Below are 18,619 nucleotides of genomic sequence, written 5' to 3'. Positions count from 1 at the left end.
ACATTGCAGCCAAAAACACATTCATTAAAGAAATAACAAGCAAATATGGCTGATAACAATGTAGATACACAGTGCTCTTGGGGCTAAATTGGACACAGAGCCAGTTGTGTTCCTTCTTACTACAGCTGTCAGAGCACTTGTCTTCTCTGGATAATAATCAGCTGAAATGCAGTGGCAGCTGGCATAATGAGATCACTCAAACGGATGATTCATGGCTTCATTTGGTTTAACTTTAATTTTAGATTTAGTTAATTACCTGTACAAATGTCCACTAATACTATAAAAAAGGAATATAACCAGTGAAGATGAGGAAGGCAAAGTCTTAAGCTTTGTGCTTAAGGCCCTAATATCAGATAGATTGATCCAAAATCTTTGCCAAGGCTACTTGCCCTGCTCATGGCTACTGGGCTTCTGCATGTTCAAACTGCCATGAAATGATTGGTTATGTTATCAGCTGAAGCGGGTCGGCGCGGGGCCTGGGGCACTGCAGGCTTCTTTGTTTCATTAGCATCATTTGATTACCAGCGTCTGAGAGCTGAGTGTCTCTGGCATCAAGCTTGCAGCTGAAAGCGTCCGTCTGGGTGTGAGTGGGATGATAGTGGTAGGAATGTGACTCAGAAATATCTCGGGCACGCATCACATCCTGCCGGTGTCATGGGGAAAGCTCCTATCTCCAAAATGTCAGCTTTTAAAGCGCGAAGAGAAACTGCACTTGTGTTTTTCAGTTTATCCACAGAGGGGTTGAGAGGGCTGCTTGAGCACAGAGGTCATCAGCTTTGTAAGAGGAGAATGTAACAGTTCAGCTGCAATGAAAACATGGCAATCGCCCAAATTGTAGTCACGGGGATGTGACTCATCCGTGACATGATACAATAGTAGAGAACATTCAAATCCAAGCCTGCGAGAACTGTGCACTCACTACAAAAACACACACTCAGTGGTGCTGACTCTCTTCCAGTAGTAAGTGTGAGGCCATGGTACTCTTCTGGAAAACAATAGAATGTGAGTGAGTTGCTGCCCCAAGTGGAGTAATTCATGAATCCGTGTATCCTGTTCACAAGTGAAGGTAAAATGGAAAGCAGTATTCACCGGCTGGTGTTGTGTCAGCAGTAACACAGGCATTGTATCTGGCATTGTATCTGACAGATGTGGTGGAAAGGAAGCTCAGCCTGAAGGTTAAGGTCATGAGCCTGAGGTACTGACCGAAAAAATGAGATCGCGGATACAAGCAGCCAAAATGAGTTTCCTTCACATCATCCTTTATGTCTGGGCTCACTCTTAGAGACAGGGTGAGGAGCTCAGACATCTGAAGGGAGCTCACTTGGAGTGAGCTCAAGGAGTCACCTGAGGTGGTTTGGGCATCTGATCAGTAAGCCTCCAAGACGCCACCCTTCTGAATCCAAGGAGGAGACCCTGGGTGCAGACCAAGAACACACTTGAGGGATTTCATCAACCATCTATCATGTCATTATTGTGGGATCCTCCAGGTGGAGCTGGAAGACGCTGCTAGAGAGAAGGACGCCTTCCTTAAACTGGGCAGACTCTGTATGGATTAAGCCAGATTTTAATCCTGAATTGATCACTCCTGACTCATCTCAGAATAGCCTTGTTAAGGTTAGGAAACATCTGGTGTGAGTTTAAGTTACTACGTCCTTAGAGTTAGGTGACCTTCCTGGTCATGGCTACCATAATAACCATGGGGTAGAGGTTTGGGAACAATCCTAGTTACTGTTTTTAAAAAAAACTGTCCCGACTTGCGGTTGGAAATGTGACACTTGTGGTTGGAAATGGGAAACAGCAAAGTCCACTGTTGGGTTAATGGCTCCATCCACCCCTCCTCCCCTGAATAAGGAAAAAATGACAACATATGTACCGTATAAGTCAGGTGAACTGTACCACTGCTCCGGGTCATGATTATTACAGCATCTGCCACTCAAACGTAACTATAGGTTGGGTGAGTGACATTACCTGTTACTGTTGTGTCGTTTTTCTTGGGAGGACAGTCTCGGATAAAACTGTTCCGTGCTTGCGTTTGGTGTGAGTGCCATATCATTATTGGTCGATTGATCCAATGTGAGCATAAAAGTTGCAGCAAAGGATGATTAAAATATGTAGTGAGAGTTAAGAAAACATACAAGACTATTAAAAATGGAGTGTCTGCCCAGCTTTAGGCTGTGTTCAGACAGATAACAGTACTGTGTAAAAAAAACACAGCCTCCTATTCATCTGAGTGGCATCACTCCATTATTGTGGCAGAGATGCCAAGGCAAAGGGCTGTGGTAAAAAAAAATAAATGGTTGTCTGGCAAAAAAGTAAAAACAGGCTCAACTTTTGCCAAATCACAAATGTGACATCATCTGGCTGCACTGACCAATCAAACATGCTAATCAAGCAACAACAGATAGAATGACTGCATTATAAACCATTTTGCAGATTTTTCTGTGTCAAAAGCCTTCAAACTCATTGAACTGTTGGTCAAACTGCACTTCCTGGATCGTGTCTCATCTTCTCAAAGTACCTGGAGTAACATGCCCACACCAACGCAGCCCCTTGCCTTTTTTTGGGCAGAGCTGCACTCAGTCTCAACACCCACTTAGCCTGCTGGCAGTGCAACTCAGATCCAGATAAGCCACGAAAACAACGGAAGGATGGAACATTTCTGGAAAGGCTTTTTTCCCTCAGCCCTAACTCTAAGCTTACACTCAACCCTCACCACTATATATCTAATGTTAACCCTGACCTAAACCTTAATCCTAAAGCCACAAACCAAACAAACCAAAGCAATGACAGAGGTAATAAACAGCTTAAAACCCCACCTAAAAAGATTTTTCTTATCTTTAATACAGTCAGTTGTCTGCTGGGCCCTCCTAATACCAGATGTGGTTGCTCTGAGATTTCTGATGTAACAGCAAAGCCTATATAAACTATATCAGAGTAAATATTCCTGTTTCTCTGATGACACCTTATGAAAGAGAAGGGTGAAGGAAATGGCATCTAAAACACCCAGGTAGTTTAGGGAGTCAGGAAATTGTTCAGCTGAAGCTCAAAGCTTAATAAAAGCAAGCATCTCTTACAGAATTAGTTGACCCTTCACCTTTATATTAACCTCAATAAGAATGTTCTCTCAAATCATTTAGCACTAGATCTGTTCATTCCTGCTTTGCATGTTTGCATGTCACAGTGAGACCGACGGTTTTCCTTGTTACCTTCAGGGTCAGACAGGTGTTGTTTGTGCATAGAAATCCCAAATTCAATCTGTCAGCTTTGCCTTCACCTCTGACTCAAAGATGTTCCTGAGGGCCGAGACCTTTTCAGAGGTATTTCTGTCTGACTGAGATTGAAGGAAAGTGACTATGTACATTAGTAAATGTAAATGCATTCTCTCCTACATGTTTAACATTTTGACATTGTGTCATGCTAAAACCTTTTTATTTGACAAAAACCTAGTGGCTCATGTGCCTACCTGATCTACCTGAAAAGTGAATGCACCAGAGAGACATAAGGCAATAAATCTGCAAATACTGTTAGCCTCTTTAGCACATGAGCCCCTTTTTAAGTGAGCTGTTAAAACATCATTAGACCACCACATTTTTATGAAATCTTAACTTTTTTATTTGTTAATTTCCAGCATTTCCACTTTTTTAAGCACAAACTTAAAATTAGCATAAAATGGAAACACACTTAGTCACATGTATCTCCAAATGTGGAGGATTCAGATAAACTCAAGAATTAAATGCTCCTTTATGCCTTATGAAAATTCTCCTTCTTAGGTTAGTAAACCCCTTTTAAACCCTTCTGTATTTGTGTTGCCACAAAGCTTAGAACAAGCCTCTTTTTCTTAGCTGATGAATAGATGGCATCTTGGAGATAACACTGTTATCACAGGACAGTCTCAAGAAAACTGTTAAAACACATTGTGGACAATAGAGCGAAGAGGAGCAGTGACTGTACAACGGGCATGTAAAAAAGAAGCAGGGGGAAACAGCTAGTCTGGCTTTGTCTAAAGGTAACTAAATCTGCGTACCAACACACTCACAAATTTTGTTTAATCCTATGAGATATGAGAGAAGAGGAGTTGACTGCCAAGCCACTTTGCATTTGCAAATGTAGTTGTCGAAGTATGAAAAAGGATAATGTGAGTTTGAAAGGCTCCTACATTAAAAAAGATTTGCAAGAGGACAAAAAAACATTTCTCATATTATCAATCTGCAAGTTCCCAAGATGTTTTGATGGAGCTCTTTGATCCATCATAGACACTACCTGAGACTTAGGCTTGTAAAACAGGTAATTTAATAATAAACTCTTGCATAGTGCAACTTTATGTCAAAAACAAAACCAATCTGGTGCTAGAGAAATTGAAAATTGAAAAAAGGAAGAAAAAGACAGAAAGGGAACTGTGTGTGTGTGTGTGTGTGTGTGTGAGACGCTGACTAAAACATGGCATACAAGAATCTCCCCTCCACCTCAGGCACACTGCTTGTCCATCCTTTCCGGCAGAATTCTCAAGCAGACGTAGTTGAAGTATTTAAAGCGGCAGCAGGCCCGTGTTACCTGTACATCTATCAAGCTGCCAGAGCAGGTAAATACAGCAGCTACGCATGCAGCTCGTAGGCAGCCGTGTTTTACAGAGTGAAGCTGTGCCAGGCCAAATGGTGACTCCTGAGTGTGGAAATAACACTCCCTCAGAGAGAGAGAGAGACAGAGAGAGAGAGAGATAGAGACAGAGCCATGAGGAACAAAGAATAATGGAAAATGAATTGGGCAACTCAATATCAAAAAGAGATTCAAATATTTCAAACTTTCAGTATATGATGAAGCTTTAGCACTATGTTGCAAGGGGTGAACAAAGCTTCTGCTGTTCTTGAAATCTTTTGAGAAATTCAAAGAATTGGAACCTTGAAATTTTACAAGGAAAGATTTTTCCCCCCCAGAATACAATAACCAAATTAAAATGCTTCTCTTCACTCTGTCCAGGACTCAACACTTAATATTTTAAGAAAACCTGCGGCTGGAGCACGGAGATTTCTAATAGAGACTAATAGATAGGATTTGGAGTATGATAGCATCAAATCCAAATCCATTTAGATCAGTTAAATAAATGTACTTTTCAACATTTGTAAGCAACTAAACTTAAATAGCTAGAAAAACAAAATATTTTTGGGTGTAAACTACTTTTGCACACATTCTTCTTCTCAAGCTAATTGCTCCAAATACTAGAGGTCCCAATTCAGAGCTAATAAGTTGACAAACTTAAGTAAGTAGTATGTTATGAATAACAGTTAAACTAGAAGACTCTCAAAATCAGGCAGGATTGTTTGAGTAGAGAAGACTCACCTAGGGCTTGGCGATATGGCCAGAAAATAATTTGCAATACTGTCATCATTATGCATTTTAAAAATATACATGGTATCCCACACAGCTACCAGATGCTTCAACTAAAGAGAGCATTGACATCCAGTTTAATAATCAGTTTGACCACAGACAGAGCAGAAACTGAAAGTCCGCTCATTAACTCATCTGCTCCTGCTGTTTGTGTTTCTTGGCGAGACATCAACCGGTTCAGTCGACTCCCTTGGCATCACCTCTTTAAACCAGAGAGGATGCCTCATTAACAAACACAACACCTGGAGGCTTATATTGGTATGCATTCCTCTCTTAGACCCAATTGTTATTTGCTACAAAGAGCCAGCTAGCCAGCTGGAGTCACAACAATCCTGTAAACTTCTACTGGTACGCATAACTGTAACTCTTTATGTGGCGGTCGCAACTAAAGGTGGCTAATGTAGCCGGCTATCTTATATGTTATTTTTTTAACAGAAAATTGTCTTTTTGAGTGTAGCCCACCTATCCCTCATCTAAACAGGGAAGGGCCCTGAGTTCTTTAAATCAACTAACTTAATGTACAACAAATAATACTTAGATGTTACTCTGTTTCTCTCTTGTTTAAATATACTTTTGTATTTGTCTTGGGTTCCTTTATTCACTGCTAATGAACTGTATTACACTTATTAGGCTAACTTTTATTTAACCCTTGTATTAAATCTATGCACTGTAATCTACTTGATGAATTAGACTACTGCATTGAAGTGGTGTATCACTCCTTTAAACAAAACTGTCACTGATATCCACTGATAAATACCTCAAGTGAAAGAAATAACCAAACATCACACTGGAATCAATTTTAGAAAGAATGAACTTATCTTATTTACTTATTATATAAAAAACAAAATAATATTTAGTCTCTTTCAATAACTTGAGTTACGGCAATAACTCTCTCCAAATGTAAACAATATACTCCAATTGAAATTTAGATTTCCTCTGATTTAAATTCAATCAAAATTCGTGGGCCCGCATTCACCAAGCACACACACACAAGCCGGCAGGTATTTAAATAAAATAAAAAAGAATGAACAGAGAGGCCCCAAAACTATTTGGCTGCTTCACTCAAAGAGCGAAAAAATAAAGTGTGGTACCTTGGTCATGAAGTCTGACTCCAATCAGCAGTTTATTCCAGCCTCGGTCTCCGGGAAAGAACAGGATGTAGTTTACACCAACCTCGGTCTCCGGGAAGGAAGAGGATACACGCTCAAGTCCCAAGATGGCGGGTCCGGCCCATGTAGTGAAAAGTCTCTCTGAGCGATGACTTAGTGGCTCATGGCACTGTCCGATAAATCCTCAGGGTTTCCACGTCGAAACGATAAACTAAGGCCTTTAGCTTTAGCTTTGGCTTAGCTACACAGTGGCTATAAATCCATTCACTGTGTGCTAACAACACACGTTCGGCTAATGCGCTAATAAACAAACAAACTTGGAACAACTGTGCAACAAACTTAGTGTAGAAGTATCTCCAGCTGCTCGCTGGAGATACGTAGAATGCGTATCCTGGCATAGACTGTCGGGTAGATAATCTCCGACACCAGCTACACATTTGTTTGTAAACACCGCACATACATCGCATGGATGTATTACAAGAGCCGGACTAAAAATGGCGCCCTTTCAGTCCTATAGGAATTGCTCGCCTGGCGCATACGCCAAAAAAGTTTCTAGCTTCCGGGTTTGCTTCCGCGTTGTACGGCCCACTGAATATGCGCAGTAGTGTTTCCCCCGCGGGCCCCGCACTCGAGCTCCCGCTCGGCCCATAGACTTTACATTGTGATGACGTCACTGATCTTTAAATCGCTTTTCTCGGCTGGAGGAAAGTTTTTCAAACATAAAGCCTCCATGGATCAAACGTTCATTACAGAAAGAGTCATAACTGACGCTGTTTGCAGTTCGAAGGGTCCTGTCAACAGTTTTACAGGCGTCTCTTTTACAATAGTGGTCTATAGGGAAAATCCTTTTTGGGCCGCAGGGGGATTTTTCGCTGCAATATCGCGAGTGGCCACTGGGAAAAATTGGCTGCAAGGCTGGGCAGCGGCGCCCTATCCAGCTCTTACTATACATCCATGATACATCGCTGCTCAGTCCGTCCAGTTACACAATTTCACTCACACTCTACTTCCTCTTTCTTTACATACACCTGTGTGATCCAACCCTTTTCAACCAATGAATGACCAGTATTAAACTTATTCTGGAATACTACTTCCTTTTACGACCATGAACTCTTCAAAATAAAACGAATATTAATACTTACATCTATACTATACATCTCAATATTTTTTAAAACTTATTTATTCCACTGAACCTTTAAATATTTTAGGAAATAGCTTTTTTTAACCATATTTATGATGTATCTTTTAACGTTAATTATTTAGCTTAACATAAACTTTATTACAATATATGGTATTTTTAACCTGGCTACATGTGCCTGTTGTGATATTTTGTGATTAGTGACAACCCCACTAATACTAGAATTCAAGTTAGGTAATACTCTATGACTGAATACATTTTTTATATGTTTGTGTCACTGAAGTTGGTAGTTTCTCCCAAAAGGGGACTTAAAGTCTGTTAATTTGCTGCATCATCTCCATACTCCAGGTTCAAGCAGGCCCAGCCCCAGTTGTTTTATCTCCCTTGTTTTCTAGAATACAACCAAACATGATTTTGTCATTTCTAAAGGCTGAGCATGTTTGAGTCTGTCTGGATGACATTAAAACCTAAGGTGCACAGTACAAAACAATGTGGAAATATCATGGCAGCTCCTGCATTCACGTCGCATCCCTAAAGTGTCAGGAGTTGCTTGGCAACAGGCACAGAGGTGAATCGCAGTGCTAAAATGGTGGCATCTCAAAAGCAGAAAAAGCAACCTCTCTGTATGCAATGATGACTCTGCTCTGAAGGACTTTATTGAAAAAAACAAAAAAAAATGAAATACAAAGAAGCTGCCAACTGTTGAGGCAGTTTCTCTCTAAATGGTATAATAATTGCTCCAGCTTTTGAGGGCAAATGAAAAATGACTGAAGGAAATTTTGTTTTTATTTTATAAATCTGAGTGTGGAACCTTGTGTCACAGGTCTGGAATGTGACTTTAAAGAAAAATCCAGTAATTTCTACTGGGCAGTTGTACTGACCCAAAACAGCATGCAGACAGAAAGTGAGCATAAAAACAAATGAATTTATTATAAGCTAAAGCACAAGTTAAGAACAGATTTAATACATGGGTTAAAAGTCTAAGTCTCTTAGAAGGAATAAAATAACACTAAAGGCAATTAAATGCCTCAGTATTAAATGAGTCCAGTGTTCAATCCAGCTGAGAAGAGCTGTTCTGTTTTAGCTGTGGTTGCAGCGCATGCATGGCCTCCAGTACGTGGCCGCCCCGTGGCGTCTCCAACATGAATACAGAGGGTGAAAACAAAACAGACTTATCTGTCTCAGTCTCCTACTGCATCATAGTCTAGCTATGTTAACTAAAAGGGGTAAGCCAAAATAAACTGTTAACTAAATGCACTGCAACCAAAACAAATCAAAGATCAATTTAAATAAACTTTTACACTCTACTTTTTGGCAACCAGGCCATAGGCTGGTATCTTCCCTTCATTCCTACGTTGCATTCTGTGCACACCAAGTCTCTTCTACACTGCTCCATCACGGCATCTATGAGCTCTGTTTCTCTCCCGGCAAGCACACCTGCCCTGCACCTGTTAATTAGCTGTCAGGAGACAAGTGGAAAACACCTCTATAGAGCCTAGTGCACCAGTCACAGCACGCTGAACTCAAGTGTCTTTCTAAGTCAATGTAAAACCCCCCAAAAGCCCAGAGAGTTCCCACCAAAAACAGCACCACCACCAGGACCAGCCATTACATACACCCCCTCACACACACACACACAGCATCACCCTGTGACATAATCTGAAGTGAAAAGGCTCAGATCCAAGTGCAGTCCCTGGTGTTAAAGCTTCTACAAACCCATTGTGCACACTCTCAGGTGTTTTCACTTATTTTTCTTGATCAGACCTCTTCTCAGGACTGTGGGTGTATACAGACTGTGGTTGATTGACATCTCTCTCAATCTTCTGTCACTCAAGGTGGAACATCTAAAGAGGCTGATATACCTGCTTTTAACTACATGTTTGCATGCGCATTATGACTACCTTGTGTGTCCTGTGTTACTTGCATGTCCTCAGAAATTAACGCTATACGTCCGCAAGATGCAGTTCAGCACATGACCTGTGGGGGCGGTATCAGAAAGTAATGTCAGCAGCAAACTCGGTAAATTGCAATTACGGCATTTTTATGTTCACAAGGAAGATATTCTGGCATCAGCCATGGATGATTAGGCCCTAATCTGCCCCCTAGTGGGACTACTCATATACTACTCAAATATAAGACAATATTTTTTCTTGAAATTACATTTGGAAAGTGGGGTCCACCTTGTATTTGAGATCTAGACAATTACATGTAGGGGATAGAGATATTCTTTTTGAATGGAATGTGCCAGCGGGTTGTTTGTAGCTTTAATGTTGCTACGGTAGTGAGTGTCTTCAGTTTATAGAGTGTCCTCTAGAGTTAGTCAGCCCTAAAAGTGTGAGAAACCCAAAAGACTGTCTGAAAAATGACCTGCCAAGAGCCTGACAGGAGAGTGTATCAGTATGTGACTGATAGAGGAGATACGCAAATGTAGGATTTACATTCTGCTTTAATGGTAGTATTTCATGTTTCACTTTTACCAGAGGAAAGGCTTCAAGAATGATGACTCTCTTTTCTTTGTATCCGGGAAGAGTGTGAAATTGTGTTGAATTCTCAGAAAGTGTTCCAAAAACAGATGTCTTACAATCCGGGTTGTCTTTTCTTTTCATGCCAATACGGTACCTTTTAATCCAGGTATAAGCAATGTAATATGTGAATAGTGTCGCAGCCGATGTCTACGCGGTGGTAAAAAGCAAGCATATCACAAAACAGCACACGCAGCTTATGCCGACTTGAATGAGTTTCTTTCATAGCAGACATTTTGACTTGTCATAGCGAGAAAAGCACAGGTGTAATTAATACCGTTAACAATGACTGTTCCATTGAAGGGTATCAGCAATCCATGTCAGTCAAAATGCCATATTGTGTTGAAATGTGTGCTGTTCTAAAGGCCTATTCATCGCTCTGTGCAGCAGGCAGACAAAACACCTCATGCATCAACAGACTAATAAACACATACTTCACATGGCTTGTCATTGCTAAATCTAAATGGAAAAGCTACTGCCAGCACTTAAAAGCTTTGAAAAGATGAAATCAAAGTTTTAGCATTTTCATCAGTTTCTGTTTGATCATCATCTGATGGAGATTCATTGTAATATGTTCTGCCTCATACGCTGCATATATTGACTTCTGTACATCAAAACATCACACATTTTCATCAGTTTTTGTTCCCTTACTCTAACTGAATTAAAGTAGTTTCATCACAAAACAGTGAATGTAAGGTTTCTGAATTGTTTTCTATTCGAACTGAAAATTTGCCAGAATGAAAAGATTTCAAAAAAATATGCTTTAGTCAAAGTGATGGTACTGTATGCCTTTGCTTTAAAAAGAAAAAAAAGTCTTTATCTTGCTTCCATGGAGACCATGACATATTGAATTTGAGTTGTGAACCTTTAGTTGAAGGTGCGCAATTTTCTCTCACAGCACAAAGATTTGTCCTTGGAGCGTTCTGCAGAACTTCAGCTATAGAAAATGCAGTCTTTTCATCTCTGAGCTACTGAATGGAAGTCCTTCCAGCCATCCTCCCATGCAAACACACGCTCACAGTATAAATCTGACATTTTGATGGCAAATGGCTGCTGGCAGATTTGGTACAGCACACTGGTAGGGGGACTGGTAGAGATCAAGATAAGACACCGGACAAATGACCGTCCTCGTCCGCCCGCTTGAAATGACAAATGAGACACTCAACAATTTGACCTGAGCTGATCAATCACTTTAAAGGACAGAATCATTTCTCATAATTTGTCATTCAAAAGGAAGAAATATCATTCATCACCTCATCTGCCAACCTGCAGGTTAATGGTTTTCATGTATTTCTACATTAGGTATCATTCATTGCATGAATATTTTTATTTTCAAAACCTTTCTTTATTATTGGCAACTGATGGGAAGCAATGGAAAGCACTGATCATTTCAGTGTTTGTTTTTATGATGATGAAATAACTAAAATAATATAATCCAGGTCATAATTGTCCAAATGTGTCATATCAATCTCACTACTGTCTCTGATCTTAGATCAGAATTCTTCTGCAGGGAGATTTGAAAAGGTGAAGCCCATAACTGAGCGTGTAACCTTTCTCCCTTCTGCTAACCTCATGGGAGTTATTACTGTGGATTGACATATGGGTAAGCTATGCTTCAGGAGGAAGCCATCTGGCATAATGTTTGCTGGCAAGCCTTCACATTTACAGTACACAAGACGGTCTTTTTATGTTCAGGGAAACATTGTGTGTGGACAGAAATTCTTCTAACTACCTGTATCTTTACATGTAGCGGTCTCTTTAGTACATACCAGATATACTGTACAACACTGATCACCATTTCACTGAATCTTATTTTTGTAGTTTTGGTTATCGTTTTATTCAGATACTGTGTGTTAACATTATACTCACCCAAATAATTGTGACATGACAAACACACATAATGACAAACTTTCCTAAAATGTCAAATAGGGTTAAGCAGTACGACACGTTGTTTACAAGCCAACACTTTAGCAAGATTGTCAAAACCACTTAATTTGGGGGTGAAACTGAGAGTGAGCGCACCTGAAATGTTGACAGTCGACCTCCAAACTAGTTGGGGCAACAATTATTCCATTCACTTTCAATTTCTCTTCCAAATAAGTTTGGTTAATTGGTAGGTTTGTTTAAAACCTGTGATCATTTCACTGTTTGTGTTTCTTTGAACTTCTTTTTAGCAATGTGGCTCAGAAATTAACTTGTAGAGTACAATATGACCATAATAATAATAATGATAATAATACATTTTATTCATAATTTGCATGTCAAGATACTCAAAGACAAGTTAAAAGGATCCTAAACTACAAAAAACACACTAAAAAAAATAAAACTAAGTAACATTATGCTTCGAGGTTTAGTAATAACAAGTCTTTGGGTTTGGGTCAGAGCACCAAATTATTAAAGCAGCTGAGTACTTCGAGAGCACTGTGAAACATGACAAAGACATATGGTCATCATTTGGGTGCAAACATTTCTGCTGTAAATTCTTATATTAGCAATAATTTCCACATTGATTGTATTATCTATTCCACAGCAGATACATGAAGAGGAACAGGAGAATGAGAGAAACAGCAGAGACTGAGGAGGCACACTCGTCTATTCCTCGGGATACACTCACATACACACAGACACACATTCCCCTCCACCATCTCAGTGGTACATCAGGGTCTCCTCTCCCCTCCAATAAACATCTTAATCTCGACTCAGGGTTCCTGGCCATGTTTTGGCAGAACACAAGGGTCAGAGATGATGTTTGTATCCAAGTATGGATCCATAACAAACAGTCCATTCCTAATACAGAAGTGTGTTCTGTTTTTTCTTCAAACACACACACACATACACACCCGCATAAATAACCTCAGAAACAGGCGGAGTGTGCTAAAATGCTTTTTTCTATTTGAAGAATGGTGAGCAGAGGTTATGCTATCCTTCATGCTGTACTCATTCCATTCAACTGGACGCACTTCTTCAATGCCTCTATTACATACATGGTTGACCATGCCTGACATACAATCCTGAGTGTAGACCTGGCACAAATAAGCCATTAACTAAACACAGAAGAAGGAATTTATATTGGTGAGAATGGTCACATAATCAGTATTTACCTGACTATATGATGTACTGTAGTAACAGAATATACAGTAAGTTGCCTTTTAAAGGTTTTTGCAAATGAATACAATAAAGTTTAGTCTTTCATCTACTGATGGAAACATCAGGAAGAGAATTATGATGAGCGCCAACTTAGCAGTTGGTGTTTATGACTGCTGAATAAACACTGTTCTTATTGAGTAGAGCCCACCCACCTGGTCAGTATGTGAAAATAAAACCCGCCAGATGGTTTTTGATGGCTGTACTGTCCTCCTCCTGCAGAACTTAAAGGGAAAGAGGTCCTGTGTAAATAAATCTACTTCTGTTTGTGTGTATTTATGATCACAGATGTTTAGTGAAGACATTGTTGAAGCTTGACTGTGTTTACGTGGTTACTTTTAAAGTAATTGCACAAACCAATTGTATATTCAATCAGGCTGTTACAGACTAGCTCCAAAGCTTGGTCATAATTGATTTCTGCTTACAGCATTTTATCTGTACAGCCTCTGTTTACAGGTTTACCTCATTTGATTTGAGTGACAACCACACTGGCAAGCAGCAGGGAGGCAACAGTAGAGCATTTTCTATTGTCTGCTGTGGTTTCACAGTAGTATGTTAAATAACGTGGCTCCCCAGTGTAGCAGCATGTTGGCTCCAAGTTTACTGCATTTCAACTTGGTTGACCTTGAAACTTGAGGCTGAAAAGCTGTGTTCATCAATGACATTTTTCAGTGTAACCTGGCAACATTTTAGCCTTTTTTGACCAAAAAATTGTCAAAATCTAACAGGCTAGGACCTCTGGAGGGTGTTGGCTCAAGCAAAGATGGATTTCCAACTGGGAAAGGTTGGTAAAGCCCCAGGGTCCAGACTCCCAGAGGTCCTGACAACCACAGGTTAACTGTGTATCAGCTCATTTGTGGTAGTTTAATTGAATGAAAAAATTTAGGATTATACACCACTGATGCACAGTATCAGCTGAAATGGTAAGGATCTTGAGGTGGTTCCAGCATCATTACCTAATCCAGAGATTAAGGCTTGTAGCAAGGCCCTATGTCAAAATCTAGTTTCAAGAACTAGAACTCAAAAATTTATATTGTCTTTATAAGCTATTGTTAAACAAAGTTTTCACATACCTGGGGGAAGGGATCCAGCATAGGAGGGCTGGTTGGTTTCTGGGACACTTGGCAAAATAAACTGAACCTGCCATGCGTTTGCTGCGTGCAGGCAGCTTTAATCCAAATATTTATAATAACAATTTATCAAATGAATATGCGTAATGTGAAAGGGATCGCTATAATGAAGCCACAGAGAATTATCACTCGACTCTACAGTTCTGCACAGCTCAACAACACATTTAAGCATCTTTCAGCTCATTCTTTTGTCTTCCAGTCCGCAACTTTACTGTTTGGTTCAGTCTCATCACTCTCAGTAACTGCATTTTCAGCCAAAATAGACCACTGTTTTCACTGAGCTCTAAAACCCACTGCCTGCTCAGCACCAAACATCAAGCAGACACAGTTAGTGACTAGCTGGTGAACATAGTGGAGCATTTAGCAGCTAATGAGTCAGATATTTCCCTCAGGATTTGGTGGAGGCCAAAACAGAGCTAAAAGGAGAGTGAATGTTGGACTTGCATTTGTACGGTGGCCAGAATCACAACTCCAAATAAATGTTGCTCCATGTCTGCTAAATGTATAAATAGGCAAATATTTGCTAACAGATACAGTGTGCCATATCAACTTTACAAGGTGATAAGTCAATTTGGTGTTTTCATCTTGTTTCACTGCACCAAAGGGGCTAAAAAAAATCTGATAATGTACCTTTAAATAGTTTCAAATGTTGTATTATTGGTTATAGTGTATATATACACATTTTTGAAATACATGTTGATATGCAACTGTTTGCTAACAAGTTTGCCATATCAAACTTAACGATGATGATGATACAGTGTCCATGTGCAGTGCTGCCATTCACTGACTTATAAAAGCTGTGAAAAAAAACCACTAATTACAACTAGAACATGAACAACATATTGTAGACTCTGATGTCTCTAATTAAATGCTATTGATAGTTGAAGTGTGTCAACACTGGTGGCAAACATGGCAGTCGATCCAATACTGGAATAAAATTCAAAACAATTCATATTCCTAATTATTCCATTAAATAAGGTAAAGTGAGTGATGTGTGCTTATTTGAAATGTCATGAACAAATTACTTCAACTATTTCAAGATGTAGTAATGAAATGTCATGGAATCAAATGTTGAATGCAGTATAAAACTTGTTCAATGTCAAAAAACCCACACTAAACAAAAAAGTTACAATAAATACACATAGCCTGAGTCATGTCTAGTATTATTGGAAGTGGAAACCTTGATAATAATAATAAAGACGACCTAGAAAAGTTTTTGCAGAACAAACCTAGCTATCTGTGTTTTTCTTTACTGGAGGTGAAGTTTAAGTATGGCATTGAGAAGCTTCAGCCTCAGTCGACTTGGGGGAGGATGAGGGAGGATGAAGGAGGGGAGGGATGACCGGGCTTACCTTGTCCCAATCTTGCCTGGCCTCCTTTTTCTCCACAAAGTGAGGCAATCCGTCTTCGGTGAACACCTGCTCTTAGATGCCTCCTTTTTGTTTCTCCATCCCCCAAGTAGGTGTCTCTATTTTAGTACCATGAAAGTGTAGTTTTGGATGATTCTGTGTGTGTGTGTGTGTGTGTGTGTAAGAGAGAGAGAGGGAGGGGAGGACAGAAGGAGAGCTCCAGGGTTAGACTCCACAGGGATACAGTCAGCTGTGTTCCTAATTCAGGCCCTTTTGCTGGGCCTTTCCCCCCATTTGCCCTTCAAACAGCATCCATCCCCTCATGGATCACCATGGCAACAGGGCACACTCTCAGGACAAAGCAGCAGTGGATATGAAAAGGATTATGTAAGAGAAATTTAGATGAAAGTGGGTTTGGTATTAAAATTCACTACTGACAAACATAATTGCGGGTCTCCGATCAAGTACAACAGGGAATGATAAATGATTAAACAGCAGCGCCAGAGATGCTAAAACACAAACATAAACCAACATGGAAAACCTGAGAGACTGTGCAGCTCGTTCTCTTAACTGATACGTGTGTGTGTGTGTGTGTGTGTGTGTGTGTGTGTGTGTGTGTGCAGAAATGGATGGCAATTTTATCCCAGATTTGCTTTTTGATCTGCTTTGACAAAAAAACATTTCAGTAAAACATAAGAGCACTGATTCCTTTTGAAGGCATTATACTGTATGTGCAAATGTCATTTCAGGGAATTCATTTCCCATTTGCTCTCCACGCACACTTTTCACCTTCACAGCTCAACTGTGATTAGTCTACTCAGCCATCAGACAGAAACAAGCCTTATTTTCATATTTTCATTATGGACCAATCATATGTTCTCCATTGATTATTTATACTTCCAAATAGTGAAAAATGTTCATCACCGTTTTCCAGAGTCCAAGGTGACTTCCTCAAATGTCTTGTTTTGTCTGAACAACAGAATTTAAAGTCCTGTCCTGACCAGATGACTGAGAATCCAGAAGTCATTGCAGATAAATAATCATAAAATGGTGTTTATTGTCATTTTATATACAACCACTTTTATGCACCAACTACCTGCATGTCTTCCCTCACCATATCCATAAACCTCTTCTTTGGCCTTCCTCGTTTCCTCTTGCCTGGCAGCTCCATCTTCAGCCTCCTTTTCCCAACATAACCAGCATCTTTCCTCCGCACGTGTCCAAAACATCTCAATCTCACATATCTCGTTTTGTCTCCAAACCATCCAACTTGAGCTGTCCCTATAATGTATCCATTCCTAATCTTGTCCATCCTCGCCACTCCCAACGAAAATCTTCAACATCTTTAACTCTGCCACCGCCAGCTCCGTCTCCTGTCTTTTCATCAGTGCCACCGCCTCCAAACCATACAACACACCTTCCTTTTCTTTCTTGCTGGTACCCTTCTGTCGCAGATCACTCCTGACACTCTTCTCCACCCACTCCACCCTGCCTGTATATCTTCTTCACTTCTCTTCCGCACTCCCTGTTACTTCGAACAGTTGACCCCTAGTATTTAAACTCATCCACCTTTGCCACCTCTACTCCTTGCATTCTTACCAATCTGCTGTCCTCCCTCCCATTCGCACGCATGTATTACTGACTTTCATTCCTCTTCTCCCCAGTACATACCTCCATCTCTCCAGGCTCTCCTCAACCTGCTCCCTACTCTCACTACAGATCGCAGTGTCATCACAGTCATCGGAGACTCCTGCCTGATCTTGTCCATCAATCTGTCTATCACCGTTGCAAACAAGAAAGGGCTCAGAGCCGATCCTTGATGTAATCTCACCTCTACCTTGCACCCATCCATCAGTCCAACCGCACACCTCACTGCTGTCATACTGCCCTCATACATATCCTGCACCACTCTTACATACATTTATTAACATACATTATTGTTGTTTTTGTGGTTTGAGGCACAGGAGGCGCGTCAAGGTTATCTTCTGCACTCAATACACCACCTGTTGAACGCTACTCTGCACTCTTCCCTGATTTGGGAAAAGGGGTCTGCATGTCTGATTAAGCCACTTACTGAACCACTGCGGCTGCTGGCTTTAGTTTTAGATATGATAATTGCGTGCAGAAGGTTTGAAGAAGGTGTCCTTGTCACTATGTAAATACACAGGTGCACACAAAAACACACACAAACATGTACACATATGTACCCCAAGGGTATTTCCCTATGAAAAGGGAATACATTTTGACCAAAATTCCCATTATATGCCAGGATTTAAATTCCGGCAACTCTTCAATGTAAGCATGACACTTGTTTAGCTTGGTCAGAGTTTTGTTTTCCTCTCTTAGTTTTGGATCGCTGAGGTGGTAGTTCGGTCGGTAGAGCGGGTAGTCCATTAATCATAAGGTTGCTAGTTAGAAGTGTCCTTGAGCATGTGTATGTGGGGAATAAATGTACATGCCTTGGACAAAATCTCCCAAATGATGTAATGTAATACCTTAATTTGAATATCCCCAGTGTTGTTTTACTCTACATCATGTTTCCTGTCAATCACATGACACACAGTGGAAGAAAAGGAAACGATAACTTAAAATACGACACATTACAAACATAATCACATTCACGTCTTTCAATGTGAGTTATGTTTATTATGCGGCATAGCAGTACATTCCAGGCTAGGTCTGACACTTTAAATTACACATTTCAAAGATTGTTTAAAAAATCCCATATAATTATATTGAATATTTTAGTACGTGCACTTCATAATCAGTGAAAATGTAAACCAGACATCTGTTGTGTCTTTGCAGAGGTTGCATCTGTTTCTTGTGTATCTGAGTGGGTAAAACA

General features: G+C 40.2%; 1 long non-coding RNA gene across 3 annotated transcripts in view; it reads right to left on the bottom strand.

The window, feature by feature from the left end:
- LOC137175505 (uncharacterized) overlaps nucleotides 1-7,381 on the bottom strand; it is a 38,470-nt gene extending 31,089 nt beyond the window's left edge. Inside the window, exon 1 of one of the 3 annotated variants that reach the window (XR_010925633.1) lies at nucleotides 6,474-7,381. This is a non-coding gene — a long non-coding RNA (uncharacterized lncRNA). The remainder of the gene's footprint in view (nucleotides 1-6,473) is intronic. The other 2 variants (XR_010925631.1, XR_010925630.1) reach the window with 2 other exon arrangements.
- Nucleotides 7,382-18,619: the final 11,238 nt, after the last annotated feature.

This window comes from Thunnus thynnus, chromosome 23, assembly GCF_963924715.1.
Source record: "Thunnus thynnus chromosome 23, fThuThy2.1, whole genome shotgun sequence".
NCBI lineage: Eukaryota > Metazoa > Chordata > Actinopteri > Scombriformes > Scombridae > Thunnus > Thunnus thynnus.
Note: the sequence above shows the minus strand (reverse complement) of the source record. Positions and strands in the feature narration are given on the sequence as shown.